Raw genomic sequence first — 18,513 nt, 5'->3', positions numbered from 1 at the left:
ATGTTCAAAAGTTACTTTTCCCCTGAGCTCTTGTGTGGGCCTCGCAGCCTTCATAAATAATGTGTGTGGCAATAGAATCTTTGCCAGGTGAACTATCTAGTTGTTGTTAGCTGTTTCCAAAGTAAAAAGGATCCATAAATGTGTGATGTTGCTGGGCACGCAGTGGAGTTAATGAAGTGTGCTTAGGAAGAGAATTATCTCTGCCCATTTTACTGGGATTCATCTTTCAGGAGGTCCTGGAGCCAGTTGAAAATTCCAGTTGACTAAATTATACCCCCAACAACAGTCTGAATTCAGTGTAGCAATAAAAGTAAAATGCAAAGAATGCAAGTATGTGAGTTGCTGAACCAAAAATCTGTCAATAATCCAATTCTTGTCTTGCTGCAGCTCATTCACAAAGAACCACTGCATCTTGAAGGCAGTGGTGGCAATCAGGATAGAAAAGGTTAGGAGGCCATAATAAAACCCATGAACTTCAGTGGTTAAAAACAGCAAAGGTTTATTTTCCATTCAAACTACCTGTCCAATGTAGGTGTGTGGCTGAGTCTAAGGGGTGGGAGTGGGGGTGATTGGGAGACATTCTGACCATTGTAACCACTCAGAGATCATAGCTGGTATGTCCATTGTAACCCAACGGGAGAAAGAGTGCTAATGAGTAAAGCACTATCAATCAAATGCTTTGAATCAGAAGCCACACTTTCACTTCTATGCATGTTTTATTGGCTAGAACCTAATAACAGCCATGCCTAATTTTAGTGAGATGGGGAAATGGAATCCTCCCATGTATCCAGAAGTAGAGAAGACATGACAATGTCTACAGTAGATTCTATTCCAACTAGTAATGCTGGAAATGATCACTTCTATTACGTCCAAGTATGACTCCCCATAATTAATCTCATAGTTATCGCCAATAGTCTTCATTCTCTTCCTCAGAATGCACAGAAAGTCTGCTTTTGCTTGTGTAAAAAAGAGGTCTGGATAATGAAATATGGTTCTCAGGCTCATAAACATTCTTCTTCATCAGTTCCTCATATTGTAAGAGTTCAAGTCTTTCGAGCTATCCTAGCTGCTCATTCTAGGACAAACACCACTTTGTCCTCTTAATGTGCAGTGACTAGAACACAAAACAGCAGTCTATACATGTTCTTATTGATATATGATTATCTAGACTGTCACTATTATCCTTACTTATATTGGGCTTCTATTAACATAGGCAACATCTTAGCGTTTATCCATCTCCCCTAAGCAAAAATAAAAGTATTGGTTATAAGTCTGCCTCTACATGTACGAGTGTGACTCTATTTTTGAAACCCAAGTACAGAGTCATATTTACCACTACAATTTCCATCTTTTTCAACTGATCCAAGTACTATAACCCATCATTACAGTCTCCACAAGCTGAAAAATTTTAGAAATCAATTTTTTCTTTAATTTCATCCAGATCATTAATATAAGTAACAATCTGGATAATGTCAATGGTAGAACCTTATGACATGTCCTAGATTCCTTCTTCCAGGTTGACATTCATCTGTTAATCAGAATCTGAACTAATATCATAAACTGCTTATGCATCGAGCTTGAGAATAGGTTCAAATTCCTTTTAGACACTGATACTCTGTCTACTGCATTTCTCCAATCAGTGCAAAGACTGTCTTAAAGAAAGAAGGTTGGGTTGACATGACTTGTTCTTTGGAACAAGTGTTTTCTTATTCGTAAATACTAAAAGTGTCTCTCTTTAAAACAAACAATTATTTCCTTTTATAAAGTAGATAATTCAGAAATGTTAAAAAACATGACAAGTCATGGTTCAAATATATGAATCATTCATATAAAATCTTCTCACAAAATTTGAAGCATGTTATGTTTCAATAACAAAGTTTTTTAAAAGAACATACCCAGAAGATGAAAGAAAAGAAAAATGGTGGAGAAAAAAAGTAATAGTAAAGGATATTGCTCTAAATGAGATATACAAAAAGCTTAAGTTACACGTTAAATCTTGCATATGACAATTAAAGTGAGCAAACTCATTTCTGTTTTCATGTTTGGACAAAGCTTTTAAGCTCCTGTTGGCTTCCATTCCAACAGCACCATACTCTGTGTTTTGGGTTAAAGAGCTTGAGATGGTTAAATAAAGCATGAAACCCAGAACACTGAGGAAGACATGCAAATGATTGTGCAGTGTCACAATGACTATCATTGAGAAATTGTGTAGACTGGGAGAGGTGCCAGCAGACTAGATGGTTAGAATGATCTTCCACTTCCTGGTAATACAACAACAACAAAAAATGATTTTGAAAGTAATATATTAGAAAACTTGCCAATTCTGTGCATGATTGTCGAATACAGCAGAGGGCAAAGGTTTGATGAGGCTAATACTGCTGAGTGTAATTTGTAAATACGTATCTTCACTTTAAAGAAATTCAGTCTTATCTGTCTAGATATCTAAGAATCTTTTCTCAGGGAATAACTTTAAATATAAATGAAGCTTTATATTCAAAGATGTTGGTTCCAGTGTTCTTTATAAAAGTGAAAATCATGAGCGATGTATCTGTCTAACCACACAGGCATGGCAAAGAAAGCTGTGGTCTCTCTTATTCAACACAGTACTGGAAATCCTAGCCAGCGCAATTGAGCAAGAGAAAAATTAAAGGGCATCCAAATTGGAAAGGAGAAAGTCAAAGTGTCTCTGTCTGCACATGACATGACCTTATGTGTGGGAAAAACCCAAAAACTTTACCAAAAAAACCCTCCTAGAACTGTTAAGCAAATTCAGTAAAGTTGCAGAATACAAAATCAACATACAAAAATCAGTAATATTTCTATACATGAACAACAAACTACCTAAAAAAATACAAAAATCAGTAATGTTTCTATACATGAACAATAAACTACCTAAAAAAGAATTGATAAGGGAATCTCATTTACAATAACTACCAAAAGTAACAAAATACTAGAAATCAATTTAACCAAGGAGGTAAAAGACCTCTACAAGAAAAACCAAAAATACTGTTGACAGAAATTGAAAAGGATACAAGTAGAAAGATATCCCATGCTCATGGACTGGAAGAATTATTATTGGTAAAATAATCAGACTCTCCAAAGTAATCTCCATCAAAATATCAATGGCATTCATTATAGAAATAGAAAGAAGTCCTAACATTTGTATGAAAACTCAAAAGACCACAAATAGCCAAAACAGTCCTGAGCAAAAAGAACAAAGCTAGAGGCCTCACACTAACAGACTTTAAAATATACTACAAAGCTGTAGTAACAAAAACAGCATGGTACTGGCATAAAAAGACACATAAACCAATGAAATAATATTTTTAAAAACCCCAAAATTAATGCACATATCTACAGTCAACTTATTTTTGACAAAGTCACCAAGAACACTCACTGGGGAAAGGACAGTGTCTTCAGTAAGTGGTGTTAGGAAAATCAATCATCCATATGCAGAAGAATGAAAATAGACCCCCATCTCTCACCCTATATAAAAATCAACTCAAAATGGGTAAGAGACATAAATGTAAGACTTGAGACATAAATGTAAGACTTGAAACTATAAAACTACTAGAGGAAAACATAAGGGAAATGGTCTGAAACCAAACATATGACACTGATCTAGGACAATATTTTATGAATAAGACCTTAAAAGTATAGGCAATGAAAATAAAAATAAACAAGTAGGATTATATAAAACTAAAAAATTATATACAGAAAAGGAAACAATAAACAGAGTATAAAGGCAACCTACAGAATGGAAGGAAAGTATCTGCAAACTATTAATACCTCAGGGAATTAATATTCAGAATATACTAGGAACTCAAACAATTCAACAGCAAACAAAAATACAACTAAAGAAAGAATGGGCAAATGATCTGAACAGACATTTCTCAAAAGGAGATACACAAATGGCCAACAAATATATTTTAAAATGCTCAATATCACTAATCATCAGGGACATGCCAATTAAAACTACCATGAGGTATCATCTCACCCTTGTTAGGATGGCTATTAAAAAAAATAGATAAATAACAAATGTTGGTGAGGATGTGGGGAAAAGGGAACTCTTATACACTGTTGGTGGGAATGTAAACTAGTTAAGCGACTATTGGGAACAGTATAGAGGCTCCTCAAAAAAACTACAAATAGAACTATTATATGATCCAGCAATCTTACTACTGGATACTTATCCAAAGGAAGATAAATTAGTATATTGAGGAGACATCTGCATCATGTTCATTGCAGCACTATTCACAATAGCCACAACAGGGAATCAAACTAGGTGTCCAAAACCAGAGGAATAAAGAAAATGTGGTATATATACAACACGGAGTACTATTCAGCCATAAAAGGATAAAATCCCATCATTTGTGGCAACATAAATGGAACTAGAGGACATTACAGTAAGGAAAATAAGCGGTAAATAGAAAGTTAAATACTTCGTATTCTCACTCATATGTAGAAACTAAAATAAGTTGATCTCATAGAAGTAAAAAGCAGGACAGCAGATACTAGAGGTTAGGAAGGGGAGGGAGAGAAAGGGAAAGATTTGTTGAAGGATACAAGATTAGAGCTAGATAGAAGGAATAAGTTCTAGTGTTCTGTAGCCCTGTAGGATGACTATAGTTAAGCAAAATACATACTTTCAAATAGCTAGACAGAGGATACTGAACGTTCTCAACACGAAGAAATGGTAAATATTCAAGATGATGAATATGCTAATTACCTTGATCTGATCACTATTCATTATATGTCTCAAAACATCACTATGTACCCCATAGATATTTACAATTAGTATATATTAAAAACACAAAAAGAAAAAAGTTCCAAAAGGAAAACTGTGGTCTATCTACACAGTAGAATATTATGGAGCTGTTAACAAAAATGATTGTGAAGGCCATGTAATAACATGGGATACACATAAGAGAATATTAAATAAATAAAGCAGAGTGCATTTTTTGTTACAACATGCAAATTTAAGCTTTTTAAAAATACATCCTGAAGGAAACAGACTAAATCTTAATAATCATTGCACAATTAATTTGAAGTGTAACATACATGCGGATGAGTACACTAAATTAAACACAGTTTGACAAATTTTTCACCAAGTAAAACACACCTATGACCAGCACCCAGATCAAAACACTCAACATTGCCAGCATCTCTAAAGTTTCCCTCATGCTTCTTCTGGTCACTTCTTCCCTGCAAACATGAACATTAATCTGCTTTCTGTGGGAATGTTCTCGTAAAACGTGTCACAATAAAGGGAATTCTGCAGTGGTTTTTTTTTTTTTTTTTTTTTTTTTTGAAGATTCAGAGGGTTGGTGTGCAGGTTTTGTTACATGAATATATTACGGAATGCTGACATTTGGGCTTCTATTGAACCCATCACCCAAAGAGTGAAGAAATGAACATAGTACCCAATATGTAGTTTTTCAACCCTTGCCTCTCTCCCTCTTTCCCTGCTTTTGGAGTCCCCAATGTCTATTGTTTCCATCTTTATGTCCATGTGTACCCAATGTTTAGCTCTCACAAGACAGAACATGTGGCATTTGATTTTCTCTTTCTGCACTAATTTGCTTAGGATAATGGTTTCCAGGTACATCCATGTTGCTGCAAAGGACATGGTTTTATTCTTTTTTATGGCTGCATAGTATTCCATGGTACATATGAACCATGTTTTCTTTATCCAACCCACCACCGATGGGCACCTAGGCTGATTCCATGTCTTTGTGATTGTGAATAGTGCTGTGATAAACATACAAGTCCATGTCTCCTTTTGGTAGAATGGTTACTTTTCTTTTGGGTATATACCCAGTAATGGGATTTCTGGGTCAAATAGTGGTAATGCTTTTAGTTCTTTAAGTCTCCAAACTGCTCTCCACAGGGAAAGAAGTAAAGCCACACACCTACAACCAACCAATCTTCAACAAAGATGAAAAAAATAAACAACGGAGAAAGGACACCCTGCTCAAAAAACGATGCTCGGAAAACCAGGTAACCATATGCAGACGAATGAAACTGGATCACTACCTTTCACCATATAAAAATTAATTCAAAATGGATTAAAGACTTAAACATAAGACCTCAAACTATAAAATTCCTAGAAGAAAACCTACGAAATACTCTTCTGGTCATTGGCCTAAGCAAATAATTTTTGACTGAGACCTCAAAAGCAAATGAAACACAAACAAAAATTGACTATTGGAACCTAATTAAACTAAAGAGCTTCTGCACAGCAAAACAAAAACAAAAACAAAACTATCAACAGAGTAAACCTACAGAAGAGGAGAAAATATTTGCAAACTATGCATCTGAGGACTAATATCCAGAATCTATAAGAAACTTGAACAAATCAGCAAGAGAAAAACCAAACAGCCTCATTAAAAAGTGGGCAAAGGACACAAACAGACATTTCTCAAAAGACGACGTGTAAGTGGCCAACAAACAAGAAAAAATGCTCAGCATTGTTAATCATCAGAGAAATGCAAATCAAAACAAGATATCATCGCACACCAGTCAGAATGGCTATTATTAAAAAGTCAAAAACATAACAGATGTTGGCAAGGTTGCAGAGAAAGGGGAATGCTCTGTTGATGAGATTGTAAATTAGTGCAGTGGTTTATTCTGTCTTCTCTTGTACATTGTGTCATTTGTGAGAAGTTTTTAACTTTCCTTAGAATAATCTTCTCTTCCACAGTTTCGTGCAGGACAATGAGCCATTTCCTAAAATCACCCCTTCAGCCCCACACGTTTTAAAGTCTGTTTTCTATGATCTAGAGTGTATACACGATTATGCTTAAGTCTTCCTGACTGACGAACATGATGCCAACACGTTTGTTTTCTAAGTTCCTAACAACTTTAATTCCATAATCAATTTGTCTCTGTTGGTGAGAATTAGGTACAGAGTAACAAAGCCCTAAGTCACTCTCTTGACCTTCTGAGTGACTGGATTGTCAGCAAGCAAATCGGGTATATTCTGGATACTCTGATGTCTATCAGAGGAGAGGTCTGGCCAGTGCGCCTATGTCCAAAGTTCCCAGTCATCTCAACAAAAGGAAATGAGCACTTTATTTATTCTCAGATTATAAGTCTCTGGGAAATGGAAAAAAAAAAAAGCTGTATTTTCTATTTGATCTCTACTATAGCCTAATTCCAGGTTTGTAATATATTCTGGGACAGTACAACATAATTTCATTTCCTTATCATTTTAACCTCACCCATGCTCCACTTCCCACTCCAGACTAAAATCTGCATGCAGGTATAAATCACCCTGGGGTAGAACATCATGTCTTCACTGTTGTGCTCTGTTGAGAAATGCTTCTACTCAAGGCTCTGCCAGTGCAGCAATATTGGGTAACTCTCTGTCCCTTTCTGTAGCTCAATTTCCCCATCAATCAAATGATGGAGAATGGGGTAGAAAAGGCCACTTTGGTAGAACCGGCAGGCCACCCTACCAAGGTTGCTTCCAGTCCTCAATGCTGAGTCTGGTTTTAGCTACTGGCAGTACTCCTTTATTTTCAGTACTCTGTCTTCTTGATACTACTTCATAATACCTCACCCTCATGCAAATAATTTTATTTATTTATTTATTTATTTATTTATTTATTTATTTATTTATGTAGGTGATTACCTACCTTATTACTCAAAATGCCTCACACCTGTATCTACTTATAGCCTCCATTTTTACACTAGGTCAAGTCTGACTCATCTAACCATCCATTCATCCATCCTTCGATTATTTACTGAAATTTTAGGATGCCTCTTCAATTGAGGAATTCACAGTGGAACTGTCTAGGTCATCAAATGTCTCATAGTTGCTGTTTATTATCCAGAAAGACTTGGGTTAGGCTGCTAACCTGATCAAGAAGCCCTAGGTACCTGGCTAATACATACAATTCTTACTTTACTGCCCCATTAGACTCCTCATTTAATAGGATGTAGATTTATCCCTGATCCCACAGTTTTCAAATAGTTTTCACAGTTATCCCAACTTGTGTCTTTGTTTTGTCTAAGACTGAGCTTCCCAGTTGATATGATGGAATTTAGACCTGACCTCAGCATCTTTCCATAGTTTCCCCAGTAAAACTTTGAATCAGGCCTTAACTCTCCTCTAAGACTGGGCTGAGATCCTGATAGTCCACCTTTGTTCATGTCTTCATTTGGTCAACTGATCAACAGGTATTTATTGAATGATCACTATGTGCCAGGCATTAGGCTAGGTACTGGAGCCACAAGCATGACAAAAGTAGACATGGTCCCTGTCCTTAAAGAGCATGCAGATCTGGGGAGAGACAAACATTAGATGACTATTCTCACAAACAAGTATCTAATTAAAAGTTGCAATAAACACTGGGAGATAGGCAGTAAACACACATAGGTATGTATTTACTCAGTAAACAATTTGTCAATCTGTATATAAGTTTAATACACTAAACTAAATGAGGTTGCGTTTAAAAGTTTAGTATACTAAGTAAGCGAGAAGTGCCAGGTGCTGTGCATGTGTAAGGGAGACGGCATGGGGTGTGGGTGGGAAGAAAGATGGTCTGCTGCTTTTAGAAAGACCATTTAACCTTACCCTGAGAAGAGAAGATAAGTAGAAGTTAGACATATGAAGCATCAGGAAAGTCATCCCAGACTCAGAAACAGACATGCAAAGGCCTGAAAGTGGGAAAAAGCATGGTGCAGTTGAAGACATACAGAAGTCTGGCCTGGCTATCATCATAATGAATTACCTGGGGCATGCTGTAAAATGAAGCTAGCGACATAAGACTGGGAGACCTTTTGGGACTATAGAGTTTTGGTCTATAGTTTAAGAACAACAGGAAGTCATTAAAGAGCTATTTAGGCATGAATAATTGAAATTTCAGGTTTAAAATTTTTAAAGCCAGAGGCTGTTATGTGGAGAATAGACAGGGTGCAAGAGAAACAAGTTGGTGAGAAGAAGGTGGTGGTATAGTCTAATGATGAGATGGTGGTGCCTTAGACCAGAAGAGTGGCTGCAGTGATCCTACCCCAACTTTCCCCTACCTTTGGAAAGCATATTTTGGCTCTGTTTGACTCTAGAGTTCCCTCCCACCATCCCACCCCACCCCATGCATATGGATCAGCCTGGGTTTATGGTATTGACAGCATTGGGTCCTTTAGTCTAGCCTTCCCACAAACTGACTCTCCTTGACTTTCTTCCATAGCACTGCCCCTTAAGCTATTGTTTAGCCCCAATGGGACTTACTCACTTAACATGTTCATTATCTGAAAGAAGCACTAAGAATTTTTTTTTTTTTAAGATGTTTTCTTTTCTTTTTTCCTCTTTTTGAAACAGAGTTTTGCTCTTTTTGCCCAGGCTGGAGTGCAATGATGCAATCTTGGCTCATTGCAACCTCTGCCTCCTGGGTTCCAGTGATTCTCTTGTCTCATACCTACTTAGCATAGTTTATGTCTTCTAATCCTTATAACAAGACTGTGAGGTAGATATAGCAGTGTCCATTTTTTTCTCACAAGATTAAATAACATTTTTCAAGGTTACACATACAATAAGCCAGGCTAAAATACAAAGTAACCTTCAAGCAAGTGGCCTTCTTTTCTGAGGTATCTGCAGGCAAATACCCCTTTGTCATTGAGATCAGATGCTCTGCTTTCTTGGGTTGCAGGCAGGCACACAAAGACAATGGGGCACAGCTTTCTTTTGGAAAACAGGCTAAGTGGTCTGTGATATTAGAAAATTCTGTTTGACTTGACAGAGGACCTTGAACAATCAGATAAGATCTGGAAACCTTAAGTAACTCAGAACCATTAGGACTAGGTAATGTGGTAGCCTCCTCCTCAAAGGATAATGCATGAGGAATGCCTTTAAAGAGGTAACAGAAGCAGAGGGGCACTTGAGCTGTAGCTCACTAGCTAGCACGTATGCTGGATTCTGAAGACCCTCAGTCACCAACAGTGAGTAGTAAGGTGCAGCCTCAGGTTGCAGGATAGGTGGCTATTGGTTACAGACACTTCTAACTGGACAAATGTTCACTATCAACTTTATGAGATCTTCCTGGAAGGCATTAGGCTCCACTTGAGGCAAGAGCCAATGCCATGAACCATACTCTAAGAAAGGAAGCCCCCAAGTAGCATGCAAGCCATTTGGAAAATTTAAAATCAAACCCACCCTCTGAAAATCTTCCTGTAAGTTTTATCTCTCTAGATGCTGACTCCATTGCCTCAACTCATCAAGTCTCTGAAACTCCCTTCAATCAGACTACACTAAGTCCACTAAGACTTTTACATGCTCAGTGCTCATAGTCACTGCTGCAACTCCATCTTCCTTAATCTCTCATGAACATTAGCTGCAACTGACCATTCCCTCCTTGACCTGTTTAATCATCTTGGCATCTTGGCTTTAAGTCATTCTACATTCCAGACTTTTCTCCTACTTCATGACCTGTTCTTTATCCCTTTTTTTTTTTTTTGCCTATTTATTTATCCTTTACCTGACTTCAGTACACTGGAGTGACCTGGAGCTTGGTTATATCCTCTTTCATCATTTGTCTCCTAACTTACACTAGGAGATTATAATAAATTGCAAGGATTTGAATATTATATTCTCATGACTCCAAAAGTACTTTTTCTAGCATTGATATTCCTGAGATCCAGGCTCATCTATCCATCTGTCTACCTGAAATATTCACAATCAAATATACAATCCTCTAAAAGAATTGTTTTCTCTTTTATTTTCACTCCAAGCCTTATTCACCACTAATTTTCCATGTTTAAATAAATGTCACCATCATCTACTTAGTTGATTAAGCAAACAACCTAGGAGTCATTATTGATTTTTCCAGATCTATCACTTCCCATAATCAATCAACCATTAATTCATGTTGGATCTGGGTAGTTGAAGAAATTGGTAACGACTTAACACCAAATTTTCCTACATACGATTCAAAATCAACACAGGAAAAGAAGAAAAAATAAAATTATATAAAATCCACAACTTCAGCATAATTAATGTATAGAGAGGTCTTAAAATGTCATAGGCCCTGTTTGGTGCAAAAATAAGAACCAAATATAGGTGAAATATCTCTAAAGCTTTCAACACAATCATCCTTGTCATCCTATGTGGAAAAAAGAGCTATGTAAAAACAATTTGGAAGAGAAAAGAGGTAAGCTAGCAGAGAGTACATGGCTGATCTAATATACTTTCCAGGAAGACAAAGACCACGCTACACATGAAAGTGCTAAAACAATTTCTCGTAGATCAAAACTAAGAGTACTGGAAAAGGACTTGAAAGAACATGTGACTCAAGGTGGTCATGCTCAATGGGTATAATTTACGGGTGAAAATGAGATAAAAGGAAGGGAGAAGAACTCTTGGAAGATTGGAGACTGAAGGAAAAAGGAAGGAAAGTGGGAATTTTTAGAATCACAAAAGTAAAAAGAGAATAAAAACAAAAAATCAGAACCTACCCCCATTCCCCATGACATACACACAAAATCATCGACTGAAAAAAAACCTGTACTTTACTATCTGGTCAGAACAAACTGTTTCTGAACTGAGAAGCTTGTAAGCCACTTTAAATCTATAAAATTTTTTAAAATTTGAAAGAGTCTAATAAAGCTACTAGATGAAGAAAACAGAAAATGAAAGTCAAAACACCACAAATGATGAAAATCGACCCCTAACAAGAAAACAGTCATGAACCAGAAGAAGACAGAAGTAATACAGCATTACAAACTGAATTAAATATCCTCAAACAACTTTGACTTAGAGAAGCACAAGTGAAAAATCCAAATGTACAAAAAAAATCAGGAAAAAATTTAAAAGAAAGTTTATTTAACTCAGGACAGAAATTTTTAGAAGATCACCTCAGAAATGAAGATTAAATTACCAGATGCCAAAAATAACAGTTTCATAAGGGGCACTAAAGAAGGCAGAACCCCAACAAACACAACAGAAATGAGATATAGAAAAAATTAACAAGCATTGGTAAAAAAAAGTGGTTTAAAAGTAAGCCAAAGAAAATCCAACATATGTATACTGAAATTTCTGAGCAGAGAGACAAAATAGGTAGGTAAATATTTTATAACAATAATCCAAGAAAAATTATTGGAAGTAAAAGAAGTCCCAAGCCTCTATATTGAAAGAGTGCACAGTACCCTGGGGAAAATGGACCTGAAAAGATCAACTCCAAGACGCAGCCTAGTAAACTACTAAACTTAGAAAAAATATTCTCAAAGCCAAAGAGATTGAATAACAAACACATGGAAGAGAATTAGACTATCATGATACTTCTCAAAAACAGCATGCAAAGCAAGAAAACAATGTGGCAGCATTTTCCAAAAGCTCAGAGAAAGTGTTAATATCAACCAAGGATTTTATAGCTAGCCATGTGTTTTTCATATAGCAAAGCTATGGAAAAATAGCTTTCGACATTCAAAAAGCCAGAGCATGTTGTACTTGTCTTTCTTGAAGGATCTACAGAGGATAAGTTCATCCAAAAAATACAACTGAGGAAGCTTCAGCAGAAGGACTGATGGTAAAAGTTTAATGTGTTTAACTGTAAATCTAAGACTGAAATAAAGTAGGGGTTAGATGAAAGTAGGATGTATAAATGTTATGTTTTCTGTCATTGCAGAAATAATGCAACTAAAAATTGAGAGAGAGAGAGAGAGAAGAAACAGGGAAAGAGAAGAGTAGTATTAGGTCATTTATTGTTGTACAGGCAGTGCTATGGTCTGGCTTTGTGTCTCCACCCAAATTTCATCTTGAATTGTAATCTGAATTGTAATCCCCAACTGTTGGGGGAGGGACCTTGAGGGAGGTGATTGGATCATAGGGGTGGTTCCCACATGCTGGTCTTGTCATAGTGAGTGAGATCTGATGGCTTTATAACGGGCTCTTCTTCCTTAGCTCTGCACTTCTCTCTTCTGCCACCTTGTGAAGGACATGTTTGCCTCCCCTTCTGCCATGATTGTAAGCTTCCTGAGGCCTCCCTAGCCATGTGAAACTGTGAGTCAAACAAATATCTTTTCCTTACAAATTACTCAGTCTCAGGTAGTATCATTATAGCAGTGTGAGAACGAACTAATACAGGCAATATGTGAAAGTTAATGGATACCAGAAAAATCTGACAAACCAGATAGCAAAAGATTAAACAAGAAAAGATGTGATTAAGAGTGCTAAATAGGCCAGATTACATGCCTGTAATCCCAGCACTTTGGGAGGCTGAGGCAGGCAGATCATGAGGTCAGGAGTTCAAGACCAGCCTGACCAACATAGTGAAACCCCGTCTCTACTAAAAATACAAATATTAGCTGGGTGTGGTGGCACACGCCTGTAATCCCAGCTACTCAGGAGGCTGAGGCAGGAGAATTGCTTGAACCTGGGAGGCAGGGGTTGCAGTGAGCCAAGATCACACCACTGCACTCGAGCCCGGGTGACACAGCGAGACTCCGTCTCAAAAAAAAAAAAAAAAGTTAAATAATATAAAAGAACAAAGGTAACTACTAGAACAAAAATACAAGACTTCCTAAATACCAAATGAAATTTTAAAATAAAAGAGTAAAGAAAGCACACCAGAAAGTATTATAAAATTAATATGGTAAATTATGACATAAAAATATATGGCAGAGTTGAGATGTATCAGTCATATCACCAAATGTTAATGGTTTAACTCAAGTACTGAAATTTAAAAGATACTCATTTGGCTTACAAAACAAGACCCAACTACCTTCTGTGTATAAAGGTCACATCTAAAACACTGTTATTATTATTATTATTTTTTGAGACGGAGTCTCGCTCTGTTGCCCAGGCTGGAGTGCAGTGGCCAGATCTCAGTTCACTGCAAGCTCCGCCTCCCGGGTTTACGCCATTCTCCTGCCTCAGCCTCCCGAGTAGCTGGGACTACAGGCACCCGCCACCTCGACCGGCTAGTTTTTTGTATTTTTTAGTAGAGACGGGGTTTCACCGTGTTAGCCAGGATGGTCTCGATCTCCTGACCTCGTGATCCGCCCGTCTCGGCCTCCCAAAATGTTGGGATTACAGGCTTGAGCCACCGTGCCCGGCCTCTAAAACACTGTTATTGTAAACAGCGCTGCAACAAACATAGTCAATAATAACTTAATTGTACATTTTAAAATAACAGAGTGTAATTGGATTGTTTGTAACTCAAAGGATAAATGCTTGAGGTGATGGACACCCCATTCTTAATGATGTGCTTATTTCACATTGCATGCCTGTACCAAAACATCTCATTTACCCCATAAACAAAGAAATATATTAATATATCCTACTGTGTACCTGCAAAAATAAAAATTTAAAAAATAGGTGAATAAAATAATTTTCTTCAGAAAAGTAAAAAGGAATGAAATAAGCTATAAACAGTAAATGAAAAAATAATAAAGCTATAGTTGTGATCCTGATATAACAAGAATTCAACTAAAAAAGTATTAAACATGGCAAAGGATACTTTTCATTGCTAAAATCCATAGCTAACAAAGAATATAATAGGTATAAACATCTATGCCCCCCAAAACATAATGTATATATAAAGTCGATAGTAGTCATATATAAAACCAATACTCAGAGGACATAAGGGTAGCAAAACCCCATTACAATGGCAACAAAGATGAAATACTTGCTAACAGCAAGAACACACAAAACCCGTATAAAGAAAACTTTACAGCACCCATGAAAGATAAAGTAGATGCGAACGAATAGAAAGACATCTCTTATCTCAGGTAAGATAATTCAACATCTTAAAGATGTCATTTCACTCTAATTAATGTATAAAGTTAATGCAATCCCAGAATTACTAATAGACTTTTTATGAATCTGGAAAACTGGACACTAAAATTTATAAGGACATGCAAGAAGAGCTAGAAACTCACTGAAAAAGGAAATCTCGATGGGGAACTTTCCCTCGCAGATATTAAAGTTTAGATCCCATGATTAAAACAGTGTGGGGCTGCTGCAGAAATAGCCACACAGACTGCTGGGATAGAATACGACATCTAGAAAAACACCCAAGAACATAGGAAAATTTAAAATATGAGAAAAGCAGCATCCCAAATTATCGGGACAAAAATGATCTTTTAAATACATGTTGCTAGGACAACTAGACAGACATTTGGGAAAACAGATAAAAATTAGATCCATAATTTACACCATAGACAAAAACAAAGACCAAACATCAGAAAACTAAATATAAAAATATTAAAATACATAAGACTTAGAAGCAAACCCGGGTAAATCCCTTTATAGCCTGGGTGTAAGAAAAAACTTTTTAACTATGACTCAAAGTTTAAATGTAATAAAAGAAAAAAATGATGCATCTGGCAACATTTTATTTGCTGTGGCAAAAATATAAGCAAAGTCAACAGATAAATCACAAACTGGAAAAAATTGCAACATATATCACAGATAAAGTACCGATATCTGATACATAAATAACTCTTAGAAACTGATAGAAAAAGTAAAAAACAAACTGAAAATTGAGCAAAAGACATAAACAGGTAATTCAAAAATTATATAAAAATGGCTATTAAATATAGGATAATATAGCAATTTTGCTTATAAGAAAAAGGAAATTAAAGCTATACTGAGATATAATTTCTTACAAGTAAGTGTGACAAAAATTAAAGTTACACCACACGAACTGTTTACAAGGCTGTGAGGAAACAGTCATACATTGCTGGGACAAACGCAAATCGGTTTCACCCTTAAGGAAGGAAATCTAGCGACATGTAGCAAAGCTGTGTATTAGTCCACCCTTTAATCCTACAATCCCTCTTCTAGGAATTTACTCTGAAGACGCACCTCCAACAATACAAAAATATATGTGCACGAGTTCCTTTACGCAGCAACGTTTGCAACTGAAAGATATTGAAAACAATATAGCCACACATGAGAGTGACCAAATAAAATAAGCTATAACCACATAATAGGGTACCGGGCAGCTGTAAAAAAAAAATAAATAAAATAAGGAAGACCTTTATGAAATAATATAAAGTGATACCCAGGTATCTATAATATGTTACTTTTTCTATAAGAAGAAGGGGAAATAAAACATACATTAACTTCATAATTTTTACCAAAAAAAAAAAATAAAACACCAAGAAATTAATGACATTGGTTTCCAACAGGGGATGGTAGAGGTGAACATGTACCCTAGAACTTAAAGTATAATAAAAACAAAACAAAACAAAACAAAACAAAAACACACACACACACACACAAATAAAGCAAACAAAATTCTAAAAAAAAAAAAAAAAAAGAAGTGATATGTGCTTTTCCGTATGCACTTGTTTGTACAGCTAGACTTTTAGAACCATGTTATAATGTTTTACATATTAAAAAAATCAATAGGGATGGGCAAAATGAAACTAAAATTAAAAACAAAGAGTCATAAATAAACCTAACTTAATTTCCAATAAATACATAACCATATTCCAGTGAAAGAAAAAAAAAACAAATAACTTTTCAACACAACAGTTTGTATACATTTAGACTGAAGACAGAAAATAAAATACATATATTGAACCCTAGTTACTAGGTTTGTTTTGCTAAGATTAGTATTTCTGGAAATACTTCCTGAGTATTCTATGTTGAACAATAAGTAAATATATGAATAATAATGAAGTTAAGCTTCTTACTGCCAGAGAAGGTAACTACAGAAATGGGAAGAGTGAAGGCTGGAATAAATTCCTTGGTGTTGGACTAGAATTGGGGGTATCATGAACTTCTGCCTTTTTTTTTTTTGAGACAGAGTTTTGCTCTTGTTGTCCAGGCTGGAGTGCGGTGTTTCAATCTTGGCTCACTGCAACCTCTGCCTTCTGATTTCAAGCAATTCTCCTGCCTCAGCCTCCCAAGTAGCTGGGACTACCGGCATGCGCCACCACACTCAGCTAATTTTTGTATTTTTAGTAGAGACCGGGTTTCACCATGTTGGCCAGGATGGTCTCGATCTCTTGACCTCGTGATCCATCCACCTCGGTCACCCAAAGTGCTGGGATTACAGTCGTGAGCCACCGTGCCCGGCCACTTTTGCCTTTTATGATAGATAGCTAAAGGCTGGCTGGGCGGCTCATGCCTATAATCCCAACACTTTGGGAAGCTGAGGCAGGTGGATCACCTGAGGTCAGGTGTTCGAGACTAGCCTGGTCAACATGGTGAAACCTCGTCTCCACTAAAAATAAAAAAAATTAGCTGGGCATGATGGCTGGTGCCTGTAATCCCAGCTACTCGGGAGGCTGAGGCAGGAGAACCACTTGAACCTGGGAGGCGGACGTTACAGTGAGCCAAGATCGCGCCATTGTACTCCAGCCTGGGCGAAAGAGCAAAACTCCGTCTCAAAGAGAGACAGACAGATAGATAGATGGATAGAGAGGTAGAGGGATAGATAGAGACCCTAGAATCAGTGATACTCACTAACAATGACTCCCACTCGTCCCCAGCTCTGAGTTTCTATAATAAGTACCAATCCCCATTTAAAGGAACCAGAGCTGGGGCGAAGGAAGCACAAGATTCTGTGTCAGAAAGAAAATAAGTTTTCAAGAACTGCTGGAGACATTTCAGAATGACAAAAGAACCATCTTGAAGGGGCTCACACTAGCTAATTCTGGTACAATTTGAGCATAAAAATAAATAATGATAGTATTGAAGTATAACCTACTGAATAAAAGAAGAATCCATAAATTTTTATCAATATAACTACATTGAAAATAGGGGAGAAAGGAAAACTCATCCTCAGAATAGATGTCCACGAATAAATGTAGAACAAATGATGGAATTAGAAAATTGTCATTTGGCAAACATCTTTGTAATAGTTGATTTCAACAACAACAACAAAAATCAGCAAATGCTAAAACAAAAGATGAAAGTTTGAAGAACAAGATGTTTACATAGTCTAGAAATATGTCTGTACAAAATACTTACACATTACAAAGAAATGGTAGCTTTATAGTGGAGAAAACCTTAATGGACAACTTTAAGTAATCAAAGTTAATGTTGCCAGTAATGGAACAAATTGATATCATGTGCCACCTAGTATGACACATTGAGAAGGAAGCAACGTCACTTTTGTGGTATTCCTGACAAAAATGCATAACTTGAATCTAATCTTGAGAAAACCTCAGACAAACCCAACTTGAGGGACATTTTACAAAATAACTGGTCTGTAATTTTTTTTTGAATTCGTTTATTTTTTATTATACTTTAATTTCTAGGGTACACGTGCACAACGTGCAGATTTGTTACATATGTATACATGTGCCATGTTGGTGTGCTGTACCCATTAACTCATCATTTACATTAGGTATATCTCCTAATGCTATCCCTCCCCTCGCCCCCCACCCCACAACAGGCCCCGGTGTGTGACGTTTCCCTTGCTGTGTCCAAGTGTTCTCATTGTTCGATTCCCACCTATGAGTGAGAACATGCGGTGTTTGGTTTTCTGTTCTTGTGACAGTTTGCTGAGAATGATGGTTTCCAGCTGCATCCATGTCCCTACAAAGGACATGAACTCA

At 36.6% G+C, this 18,513-nt stretch overlaps 1 protein-coding gene across 2 annotated transcripts in view; it reads right to left on the bottom strand.

Moving 5' to 3' along the window:
* The window catches only part of PTPRT (protein tyrosine phosphatase, receptor type T), a 1,113,081-nt gene that overhangs the window by 198,632 nt on the left and 895,936 nt on the right, over positions 1-18,513 (bottom strand). The window lies entirely within an intron of this gene.

The sequence above is a fragment of the Theropithecus gelada genome, chromosome 10 (assembly GCF_003255815.1).
Source record: "Theropithecus gelada isolate Dixy chromosome 10, Tgel_1.0, whole genome shotgun sequence".
NCBI lineage: Eukaryota > Metazoa > Chordata > Mammalia > Primates > Cercopithecidae > Theropithecus > Theropithecus gelada.
This window is presented reverse-complemented; position numbering and strand designations above follow the sequence as displayed.